Below are 13,569 nucleotides of genomic sequence, written 5' to 3' on the forward strand. Positions count from 1 at the left end.
GCAGATAGTAGAGCTGGGACATTCAGCAGTGGTACGCGACCAAAGCTGGGACCAGCACGAGGACCAGCGTGAGAGTAGGTGGAGACAGAGAACATCAAGAAACTTCAAGGAGTCTGCACCACTGAACTTCACAAGGATCATACCACAGAAGTTCACACCATAAAACCAGGGTTTCAGAACAGATCAATATTAGAAGCAGAGACTAACAAGAAGAGTCTCAAACAATGGGAAGACAAAGAAACAATCCCCAAATGAAAGAAAAAGCAGAAACTTCAGAAAGAATGTTAGATGAAATAGAGGCTGATCAACTATCAGAGGGTGAATTCAAAGCACTGGTTATTACCAAGTTCAAAGAGCTCACAGTGAACTACCAGAAACTACAGGGGAACTACAATGATCTCTCTGCAAACTACATCAACATGAAAAAGGAAATGGAAACTATCAGCAAGGGAAAGAGGAAATGAAGAATACAATTTCTGAATTGAAAAACACAGTAGAAAGTTTCCAAAGAAGGATAGATGAAGCGGAGGATAGGATTAGTGAGTTGGAGGACAGGGTAGAAAGCATCTCACAGAAAGAGCAAGAACATGAAAAGAGACTCAGAAAGTATGAAGAGGGATTAAGAGAAATGCAAGACAATATGAAACGTAATAATATCCGAATAATAGGAATACCAGAAGGAGAAGAAGAAGAACAAGGGATAGAAAACGTATTTGAATGAGTAATGAGAGAAAATTTCCCTAATTTGATAAGAGAAAAAGTCTCACAAATCCAGGAATCACAGAGAGTCCCAATCAAGAGGAAGCCAAGGAGGCCCACTTCAAGACACATCATCATCAAAATGGCAAAATTCCAAGACAAAGAGAGAATCTTAAAGGCAGCAAGGGAGAAAAAAAGAATAACATACAAGGGAGCCCCAATAAGGTTAGCTACTGACTTCTCAATGGAAAGACTTCAAGAAAGAAGAGAATGGCAAGAAATATTCCAAGTAATGAGAACCAGAGACCTACAACCAAGGCTACATTACCCAGCAAGGCTATCAATCAAGATAGAAGGCCAAATAAAGAGCTTCCAAGACAAAAGAAGCCTAAAAGAATATGCCTCCACCAAACCAGCTCTACAAGAAATACTAAAAGGACTGCTTTAATGGAAGGAAGGAAAAGAGGGAGACAGAGAGGAACACAGGTACAAAAATGGCAATGAATAAGTACCTATCAATAATAACCTTAAACCTAAATGGATTAAATGCTCCAATCCAAAGACACAGAATAGCTGCATGGACAAGAAAGCATGACCCACACATATGCTGCCTACAAGAGACCCACCTCAGGACAAAAGACCATCACAGACTAAAAGTGAAAGGCTGGAAACAAATTTTCCAAGCAAACGGACAAGAAAAAAAGCTGGGGTAGCAATTCTCATATCGGACAAAATAGACTTCAAAAAAAAGGCCATAAAGAGAGACCCGGAAGGTCACTTCATTATACTCAAAAGAAGAATCCTCCAAGAAGACATTAACGTTGTAAACATATATGCACCAAACATAGGGGCACCCAAATATATCAAGAAAATCTTTGAGGACTTCAAGAATGATATTGACAGCAACACAATTATAGTAGGGGATTTGAACACCCCACTATCAAAAATGGACAGATCTTCCAAACAAATTATCAACAAAGATATTGTGGCATTAAACAACACCCTAGATGAAATGGACTTAATGGATATATATAGAGCCCTTCATCCCAAAGAAGCTAAATACACATTCTTTTCAAATGGACATGGAATATTTTCAAAGATAGACCACATGATAGGACACAAAATGAGCCTCAAAAAATTCAAGAAAATTGAAATCATACCAAGCATCTTCTCTGACCACAAGGGACTGAAATTGGAAACCAACCCCAAGTGAAAAAACCCAAAGCACCCAAAATCATGGAGGCTGAATGGTATGCTATTAAACAACGAATGGGTCAAGAATGAAATTAGGGAAGAAATCAAAACGTTTCTGGAAACAAATGAAAATGATCTCACAACAACCCAAAAATTATGGGACACAGCGAAGCTGTCCTGAGAGGAAAGTTTATAACAATACAGGCCTACCTAAAGAAGATAGAAACATTTCAAACAAACAACCTAACCCTACACCTGCAAGAACTTGAGTAAAAACAACAAAGACAGCCCAGAGCATGTAGAAGGAAGGAAATAACCAAGATTAGAGCAGAATTAAATGACATAGAAACTAAAAGCACAATTTTAAGGATCAGTGAATCCAGGAGTTGGTTCTTTGAGAAGATAAACAAAATAGACAAGCCTTTAAGTAGGCTCATGAAGAAAAGAAGAGAGAGGACACAAATAAACACAATCAGAAATGAAAGAGGAGAGATTTCAACTGATACTATGGAAATAGATAGGGTTGTAAGAAATTACTATGAAGAACTGTATGCCAAGCAATTTGAGAACCTAGGGAAAATGGACAAATTTCTAGAAAAATACAATCTTCCAAAACTCAGTGAAAAAGAAGCAGAAAATCTAAATACACCAATAACAGCAAAAGAAATTGAAGCAGTAATAAAAAAAACTCCCATCACACAGAAGTCCTGGACCAGATGGTTTCACAGGAGAATTCTACAAAGCATTTAAGGAAGAGCTAACCCCTATTCTCCACAGACTATTCCAAAAAATCCAGAAGGATGGAAAACTCCCAAATTCTTTTAATGAAGCCAGCATCATCTTAATTCCAAAACCAGATAGAGACCCCAAAAAGAAAGAAAACTTCAGGCCAATATCGCTGATGAACATAGATGCTAAAATCCTCAACAAAATATTGGCAAATCGCATCCAACAATATATCAAAAAGGTCATACACCATCACCAAGTGGGATTCATCCCAGGGATGCAAGGATGGTTCAATATTCACAAATCAGTAAATGTAATATATCCCATAAACAAAAGCAAAGACAAAAATCATATGATCATATCAATAGATGCGGAAAAAGCTTTTGATAAGGTCCAACACCCATTTATGATAAAAACACTCAGCAAAGTGGGAATACAGGGAGCATTTCTCAAAATAATAAAGGCCATTTATGAGAGACCTACAGCCAATATCATACTCAATGGTAAAAAACTAAAAGCTTTTCCACTAAGATCAGGAACAAGACAAGGATGTCCACTTTCACCACTTCTATTCAATATAGTATTGGAAGTTTTAGCCACAGCGATCAGGCAAGAAAAGGAAACAAAAGGCATCCAAATAGAAAAGGAGGAAACAAAACTGTCACTGTTTGCAGATGACATGATAGTGTACATGGAAAATCCTATAGACTCTACGTAAAAACTGCTGGAACTAATTAATGAGTTTGGCAAAGCAGCTGGTTGCAAAGTCAATATCCAGAAATCATAGGCATTTTTGTATACCAACAGTGAATCAGCAGAAGCAGGAATCAAGGAAAAAATCCCATTCAATATAGCAAAAAGAAAAATAAAATATCTGGGAATAAACCTAACCAAGGAGGTAAAAAACCTGTATGCAGAAAACTACAGAGCCCTGAAGAAAGAAATCAAGGAAGACACAAACAAATGAAAACATATACCTTGTTCATGGATTGGAAGAATTAACATCATCAAAATGTCCATACTACCCAAAGCAATATGCAGATTCAATGCAATACCTATTAAAGTACCAATGGCATATTTCACAGACATAGAACAAACACTTCGAAAATTTATATGGAACCATAAACGAGCCTGAATAGCAGCTGCTCTTTTGAGAAAGAAGAACAAAGTAGGAGGGATCACAATACCTGATATCAAACTGTGTTACAAAGCGACTGTAATCAAAACAGCCTGGTACTGGCATAAAAACAGGCACATAGACCAATGGAACAAAACAGAGAGCCCAGAAATCAACCCAACTCTCTACAGTCAATTAATATTTGATAAAGGGGGCAGTAACATAAAATGGAGTAAAGGTAGCCTTTTCAACAAATGGTGTTGGGAGAACTTGACAGCTACACGCAAAAAAAAAAAAAAAAAAGAAACTTGAGCACAGACTTACACCATACACCAAAATAAATTCAAGGTAGATAAAAGACTTAAATGTAAGCTATGACACCATTAAAGTCCTAGAAGAGAACATCGGCAAGAAAATCTCAGGTATTTCATGCAGCAACTTTTTTACTGATATGTCCCTTAGAGCAAGGAATGTAAAGGAAAGAATAAACAAATGGGATCTCATCAAAATGAAAAGCTTCTGCATGGCTAAAGAAAACAGTATTAAATTAGCAAGACAACCAACTGTATGGGAAAACATATTTGCCAATGATACCTCAGACAAAGGTTTAATCTCCAAAATATACAAAGAACTTACATGACTCCACCCTAAGAAGACACCCAACCCAATTAAAAAATGGGAAAAGGACTTGAACAAACACTTCTCCAAGGAGGACATACAGAACATTCAGGGACACATGAAGAGGTGCTCAATATCGCTAGCTATCAGAGAGATGCAAATTAAATCCACAATGAGATGCCACTTTACACCAGTCAGGATGGCTATCATAAACAAAGCAACAAACAACAAATGTTGGAGAGGGTGTGGGGAAAAGGGGTCCTTAGTCCATTGTTGGTGGGATTGCAGACTGGTGCAACCATTATGGAAAACAGTATGGAATTTTCTCAGAAAAATAAAAATTGACCTGCCTTTTGATCCAGCAATTCCATTGCTAGGATTATATCCTAAGAATCCTAAAACATCAATATCAAAGAACCTATGCACCACAAAGTTCATAGCAGCACAATTTACAATAGCCAAGAGTTGGATGTAACCTAGGTGCCCGTCAGTTAATGAATGGATCAAAAAATTGTGGTACATATACACAATGAAATTCTATGCTGCAGAGAGAAAGAAGAAGCTACTACCTTTTGCAACAACATGGATGGAACTGGAAGGCATTATGCTGAGTGAAATAAGCAAGGTGCTGAAAGACAAATACCATATGATCTCACCTATAACAGGAAGCTAAACAACAAAAGAAAGAAGCAAGCAGAAAAAAAAAAACAAAGACACTGAAATAGAGAACAAGGGGACAGTGACCAGAGGGGATAGGGAAGGGAAGTTAAGGGGAAAAAGGGGGAGGGATTTGGAGGAACAAATAGGAAGGACGCAGGGACAAGAACTAAGGGAGGTGGAAATGGGAGGGAGGTGGGGAGCAAGGGGCGGGTGAGGCTGGGATGGGAGAAATAGACAAAAACCTGTACTTGAAAAATAACTAAATAAAATTAATTAAAATAAAAAATTATTGAGGTGATATTTATTATTAGGATCATACAGGTTTTATGTGCACACCTCTATGATTAAGTACTCAAAGTCAGTCAAAGTCAAATCATCTTCCATCACTATATATTAGGCCCTGTCTATCCCTTACCACCCTCCTCCACACCCTCCTCCTTTTGGTAATCACCACACTGCTGTCTGTGTCCACAAGTTTCAGTTTTATACCTCACATATGAGTGAAATCTTATGATTCTTATGTTCTTCTTGACTGACTTATTTCACTAGCATAATATTCTCAAGGTCTGTCCATGTTGTTGCAAGTGGAAGTATTTCATTTTTCTTATAGCTGAGCAGTATTCCACTAAATATTTATATTATATCTTTGTTCAATGCCCTATTCAAGGAAACGTTGGTTGTCTTCATGTCTTGGCCACTGTGAATAATGTTTCAATGAAAATAGAAATGCATATATGTTTTCACATATATGTTTTTGAGATTGTCAGGTATATACCCAGGAGAGGGATTATTGGATCATATGTTAACTATACTTCTAATTTTTTGAAGGATCGTCATACTGTTTTCCATTGTGGCTGTGCCAGTCTACATTCATACTAACAGGAAACAAGAGTTCCCTTTTGTCTACAACCTGTCCAGCACTTATTATTACATGGCTTGTTGATAATAGCCATTCTAACAAGTGTGAGGCAGCATATCACTGTAGTTTGGGTTTGCATTTCTCTAAAAGCTAGTTGGAGATTAACATCTTATTACATGTCTTTTGATCATTTTAGTGTCTTCTTGAGAGAGGTGTCTATTCATATCCTTTGTCTATTTTTAATTAGATTGTTCACTTGTTTAGTGTTGAATTTCATTATTTCTTACTATATTTTGGATACTAAACCTTTGTCAGAGCTGTTGTGTGCAAATATTTGATTGTTGCCTTTTTGTTTTGTTACTGGTTTCTTTTGCCACACAGAAGCTTTTTCATTTACTGTAGTTTTTTTAAATTTATTTTTACCTTTGCTTCCCTTACCTTTGGAGTCTGATTCATGAAAACTTCACTACAACCAAGGTCCATAACTTTAGTACCAATTTTTCTTCTATGTAATTTATTGTTTTAGATCTTATATTTAGCTCTTTGATCTATTTGAATTGATTTTTGTACATGGGGACAAATTTTAACCTAGTTTAATTCTTTTGTGTGTGGCTTTCCAGTTTTCCTAGCACTATTTATTGAAGAGATTTTCTTTCCTCACACCCTTTTGGATCCTTTGTTGAAAATTATATGCCCATATACATGATCTTTTTCCCCCTGGGTTCTCAATTCTGTTTCATTGATCTGTGTGTCTGTTTTTCTGACAATATTATGTTTCTTTTTTTAATTATTATTATTGTAGCCCTGTAGTATAATTTGAAGTCAGGTAGTGTGATACCTCTGGCTTTGTTCTTTTTTTTCCTCAGAATTGCTTTGGCTATTCTGGTTTTGTGAATCATGTACAAACTTTTACTAAAATTGCATTTATATTTATTTTATATTATTATTGTACTTTTAAAATTATTTTTATGGTTAACACTTTTGTAGATGTCCCCATTTCTAACCCTTTGCCCCTCTCCTTTCAGTACCCACTCCTCCTTTCCTTTGACAATCACCACACAGTTATCTGTGTTTATGGGTTATACATATATATTCTTTGGCTAATCCCTTCATTCTATTTCATCCAGTCCCATAACCAACCTCTCATCCAATGACTTAGTCTGCTCCATGTATCCAAACTTTTGTTTTTATTTGATTTGTCAGTTTATTTTGTTCATTTTAGTCCACATATAAGTGAGATCACATAGTATTGATCTTTATAGAGATCTTTATTGATCTTTATTGATCATATAGTATTGGTCTTTCTCTGGCTGGCTTATTTAACTTAGCATAATAAATCCAGGCCCATTGATGCCGTTGCAAAAGGTAATATTTCCTTCTTTTTTATGGCCACATTGTATTCCATTGTGTAAATATAGCATATCCTTTTTATCCACTCATCTACTAATGAGTACTTGAGCGATTTCCAATTCTTCACTATTGTAAATAATGTTGCTGTGAACATAGGAGTGTATATATTCTTGTGAACTGATGTTTCAGGATTTTTAGGGTATTATCCAGAAGTGGGATTACTGAGTCAAAGGCACTTAAGTTTTTAATTTTTTGAAGAAACTCCATATTTTTTCACAGTGACTATGCCAGTCTTCATTCTCACTAATAGTGCAGTAAGTTTCCATTTTATCTACATCCTCTCTAGCACCTGTTGTTTGTTGATTTATTGATGTTGGCCATTATTTTGGTATGAGGTGATATATCATTGTGTTATTTATTTATTTATTTTTACCCTTATCTGAGGACATTTTTTCATTGCTTTTTGAGAGAGAGAGAGAAACATCAATGCAAGAGAGAAGCATATATTAACTGTCTTCTGTTCACACCCAGACCAGAGTTTGTACACATCTGGTTGGTGGAACCTACCGTCCAGGCATGTGCGCTGAATTAGAGTTGGACCTGCAACCCTCTCATTACAAGACAGTGCTCCAAACAACTGGGCCATACCAGCCAGGTTTCACTGTAGTTTTAAATAGCATCTTTCTTATGATTAGTGATTTTGAGTATTTTTATATGTCTCTTGGCCATCTGCATGCCCTCTTTGGAGAAGTGTTTATTCAGGTCCTTTGCCCATTTTTCAATTGGATTCTTTGGTCTTTGGTGTTAAGTTATATAAATTTTTTGTATATTTTGGAGATTAATCTCTTATCAGATATATTATTAGAAAAATTGTTCTCCCAGCCCTGGCTGGTGTAGCTCAGTGGATTGAGCACAGGCCTGTGAAGCAAAGAGTCACTGGTTTGATTCCCAGTCAGGACACATGCCTGGGTTGCAGGCCAGGTCCCCAGTAGGGGATGCATGAGAGGCAACCACACAATGATGTTTCTCTCCCATTCTTTCTCCTTCCCTTCCCCTCTCTCTAAAAAGAAATAAATAACATATAAAAAAAGAAAAAATTGTTCTCCCATACAATGGGTTCCCTTTTTATTTTGTTGACAGTTTCTTTTGCTGAAGTTCTGTAGTTTGATGTATTCATATTTGTCAATTTTTATTTTATTTCACTTGCCCGAGGATATAAAATAGAATATATATTGCCCAGAGAAATATCTGAGATTTTACTGCCTATCTTTTTTTTCTAGGATTTTTATAGTTTCATGACTTAGATTTCCTTTTATCCATCTCAAGTTTTTTCTTGATATGGCATAGGTTGCCAGTGTAGTTTTATATTTTTTGCATATATCTATCAATTTTTTTATCACCATGTATTGAAGAAATTGTTTTTATCCCATTGTTAGTTCTTGCCTCCTTTGTCAAATATTAAATGAACATATTGGTGCTTGATTTCTGGACTCTGTGTTCTTTTCCACTGATGTATATGCCTATCGTAATACCAGTACCAGGCTGTTTTCATTACAGTGGACTGATGTGTCAGGTATTGTGATACTTCCAACTTTTTTCTTATTTCTCAAGATTGATGAGTCTATTTGGGGTCTTTTTGGTTCCATAAAAAGTTTTGAAATATTTGTTTTAGGTATGTAAAATATGTCATTGGTATTTTAATATGAATTGCATTGAATATGTAGGTTGCTTTGGGTAGTATGGACATTTTAATGATGTTAATTCTTCCAATTAACTCATGAACACAGCATATGCTTTAACTTATTTGTTATTTTTATTAAATCATTTTTTATTATGTTGTCCCAAGTTTCCCCCTTTGTCTTCCTCTGCCCATCCCATTCCTTGCTCCCTATCTTTCTCAATTTCTTTCTTTAATGTTGTATAGTTTTCCAAGTATAGGGCTTTTACCTTAGTAGTTAAATTTATCCTTAAGTAACTTACTTTTGTTGTTGTTTTTGCAATGGTAAATGGCGCTGTTTTCTTGATTTCTTTTTCTGATAGTTCATTGGTGGTACGTAAAAATGCCACTGATTTCTGGACAATAATTTTGTATCCTGCTACTTTTCTGAATTCATCTATTGGTTTCATTAGCTTTCGGTGGATTCTCTAGAGTCTTCTGTGTACAATGTTATGCCATCTGTAAATAATGAGATTTACTTTTTCCTTTCTAATTTGAATGTCTTTTATTTCTACTTGTCTGATTGTTTTGGCTAGGACTTGCAGTACTATGTTGAATAAAAGAGTTGAAAGTAGACATCCTTGTCTTATTCCCAATCTTACGAGAATCACTTACATTTTTTGCCTATTGTGATATTGGCTGTGGGTTTTGCCTATTATGATATTGGCTGTGGGTTTGTCATATGTGGACTTTCTTGTGTTGAGGTATATTCCTTCTGTTCCCACTTTGATGAGAGTTTTTATCATAATGGATGCTGGATTTTATCAAATGATTCTTCTACATTTATTAATATGCTAATGTTTTCATCTCTAATTTTTTATGATGTATAATATTTATTGGTTTGTGAGTATTGTACTAAACTTTGCAACCTTGGAATACATCCCAGATGATCATGGTGTATGATCTTTTAATGTATTGCTGGATTATGCTATTTGCTAATATTTTGTTGAGGATTTTAACCTTTATGTTCATCAGGAATATTGGCCTATTATTTTTTCTTGGTAGTGTCTTCTTCTGGTTTCAAAATTAGAAAAATGCTGGCCTTATAAAATGAGTGTGGCAGGTTTCTCTTCTTTTGGATTATTTAGAATAGTTTGAGGAAGATGGATGTTAGCTCTTCTTTGAATGTTTGGTAAAATTCACCTGTGAAGCCACCTGGTTCATGACTTCCATTGTTCAGAGTTTTTTTTTTTTTTTTATTACTGCTTCAATTTTACTAGTTGTAATCTGTCTGTTCAGTTTCTATGATTCTGATTCATTTTTGGAAGATACTATTTTTTTAGGAATTTATTGATTTCTCCAAGATTATTCAATTTGTTGGAATACAGGGTGTTTTTTTTTTGTAATTTTTTAAAAACAATCTTATGCATTTCTTTGGTGGTCATGTTACTTCTCTTCTTTTATTTTATTTTATTTATTTGGGTCCTCTCTCTTTGTTCTTGATGAGTTTGGTTAAATATTGTCCATGTTGTTTATCTTTTCAAAGAAGCAGCTCTTTATTTAACTAATCTTTTGTATGTTTTTTTTTTAAGATTCTATTTTGGGTTTTTTTTTTCTGCTCTAATCTTTATTGTTTTCTTACTTCTACTCACTCTGGGACTTTTTTTTCTGGTTTCTTTAAGTGTGGCATTACATTTTGTGAGTTTTTTCTTATTTCCTCAGGTTGGCCTGTAATGCCATGAATGTTCTTCTTAGGACTGCTTTCACTGTGTCCCATAGATAATGGGGTTGTTGAAATATTTTCAATTTGTTTTAAGGTAACTTTTGAAGTCTTTCTTGATCTCACTGATAATCCATTCATGATTTAGTAACATGTTAGTTAGCCTCCAAGACTTTGTGGGTTTTTTTTATTATGGTTGATTTATAATTTCATACCATTATGGCTAGAGAAGGTGCATGATATTATTTCAATCTTCTTATTTTTTAAAATTGTCACCTGAGGATATGTTTTTATTGATTTTAGAGACAGGTAAGAGAGAAATACAAAAGAGAAACATCAATCCTGTGTGTTTCATGCCTACTCCAACCAGGAATAAAACCCACAACATACATATGTGTCCTGATCACAGATTAAAACTGGAAACTTTTTTTCCCTATGGGACAATGCTCCAGCCAACTGAGCCACATGGCCAGGGGTCAATGTTCTTAAATTTATTGAGATTTGTTTTGTGTCCTAATATGTGGTGTATCCTAGAATATGTTTCATATGGGCTTGAAAATAATGTATATTCTGCTCTGAATGAAGTATAAATGCTCTGAAAATATCAGTTAAATTTATCTAATCTAGTGCATAATTTAAGACCACTATTTATTTATTCATTTTCTATGTGGTAGATCTATCCATTGATATTAAAGAGTTGTTAAAATCCCCTAACATGACTACATTGTTGTCAATCTTTCTCTTTGTGTACATCAAGATTTGCTTATGTTTTATGTTAGTCCTGCTTGGGAGCATTAATGCTTACCAGAGTTATATTCTTTTGTTGAATTACTCCATTTATCATTATGTAGTATCCTTCTTTGTCTCTTACTATAGACTTTGTTTTAGTCTATTTTTTTAGATATAAGTATTGTTACTCAGCTTTTTGTTCATTTATATTTGTATAAAATATCTTTTTCCATCTTTTTACTTTTAATATGTGTGTATCTTTCATTCTGAGATGGTTATCTTGTGGACAGCATATATATGGGTCTTGTTTTCTTATCTAATCAGCTACCCTATGTCTTTTGATTAGAGTATTTAATACATTAATATTTAGATTGATTATCGATAAGTATGTATTTACTGCCATTTCATTCTTTTACCTCTGTTTCTTTCTCCTCCTCATCCCTTTCCTCCCCACTCTCCTCCTTCTTCTTTCTGTCCTCCTCCTCCTGCTCCTTTTTAAAACAGGCCCTTTAACATTTCTTGTAACATTTCTAGTTTTGTGGAGAAAACCCCCTTTAACTTTTGCTTCTTTGGGAAGCTCTTTATTTCACTATCAATATTAAATGATAGCCTTGCTGGATAAAGTAATGCTTCATGGAAATCCTTTTTGGCCTGAAATGTTTCTGTTGAGATATCACTGACAGTCTTAACTCTTTTGTAGGTAATTAACTGCTTTTCTCTTGATGCTTTAAAGACTCACTGTGCCTTTAACCTTTGCCATTTTAAGTATGATGTCTTTTGGTATGGTACTCTTTGGGTGTTTCTTGTCTGGGACTCTCTGTACTTCCTGGACTTGTGTTTTTGTTTTTGTTTTTTTTTTTCCTTCACCAGGATAGAGAATATGTCAGTTATTATTTCTTCAAACGTGTTCTCTATTTCTTTCTCTTTCTTTCTCTCTCTTCTCCTTGTGCCGATGGTGAGGATGTTTTTATGTTTCATGTTGTCCAAAAGTTTCCCTAAACTATCCTCATTCTTTTTAATTCTTTTTTATTTTATTTTTTGCTGTACCGACTGGCTGGGTTTTTTTCTCTATTTTGTCTTCCTAATTGCTGATTCTATCCTCTGTTTCATCCAACCTACATTTTATTCCTTCTAGTGTATTTCTGATGTCAGATATGAGATTTTTCATTTCCAACTTGTCCTTTTTTATGATTTCTATGTCCTCTTTGAGGCTGTTGAGCATGCTTACAACCTTAACTGTTTAAATCTTTACCCTTGGATTTTAAATAGAAGCAAAGGGAAGGCAAAAGGAAGGGAAATAAACATCGATGTAAGATCGGCTGCCTTTCTCATATGCATCCCAACTGGAAACTGAACCTGCAACCTAGGCATGTGCCCTTTCTGAGAATAGAACCCTATACTTATTGGTTTGTGGGTGATAATCAACTGAGCCAAACCAGCCAGGACATTATAACCATAACTTTGAATGCTGTATCTGATAAATTGCTTGTCTCCATTTTATTTAGCCCTCTTCCTGGAGTTTTTCCTATTCTTTTATTGGGACTTTTTTCTTTCTATCCCCATTTTGGCTGTCTCTTTGTATTTATTTCTATGTATTAGATATAACTGCTATGACTCCCAGTCTTAGTTGGGTGACATATGTGGTAGGTATTCTGGGGGATTCAGTGGTGTAGTCACCCTGATCCCCTGAATAATGTATTCTAGATTTGTACTTTGTATGGGTCATATAGGTCTTCCTTTTATAATAGGGTGTTGATTGCTGTTGATGGTAGGATTGGTAGTTGATGGTAGAATCCATGGTAGGATTCTGTTTTCAGGCTGGCTGACTTAAGGCTCAAACCCAACCATGGCATGTAAACTGCTATACAAGGGCCAACATAACAAAACAATATAAAACAAAACACAAAACCAAAGAACAACCAAAAAGAAACAATAAAAAAGAAAAAAAAGAACAAGAAAAGCAAAAAAGAATAAGAAAAATAGAATAAGAGAAGAAAAACATGAAAGAAAATGAATATGAAAAGAAATAAAGAAAATAAAATATAATAAGAATAGAAAGATGAAAAATAAGAAAAAAGATAGGAAAAAATAAGAATAAAGATAAAAGTAGAAAAGAAAAAAGCAAGTAAAAGAATAAAAAAAAACAAGTGTGGAGTTTACCTCAGCAAATGTTAGTACCTGCTGAAATCTTCCCTTCCATATGCTGTTTGTGAAACTTGTTGGATTCTTCTCTGATGTCT

This window comes from Artibeus jamaicensis, unplaced genomic scaffold (genome assembly GCF_021234435.1).
Source record: "Artibeus jamaicensis isolate MK-2021 breed Jamaican fruit bat unplaced genomic scaffold, CSHL_Jam_final contig_311, whole genome shotgun sequence".
NCBI lineage: Eukaryota > Metazoa > Chordata > Mammalia > Chiroptera > Phyllostomidae > Artibeus > Artibeus jamaicensis.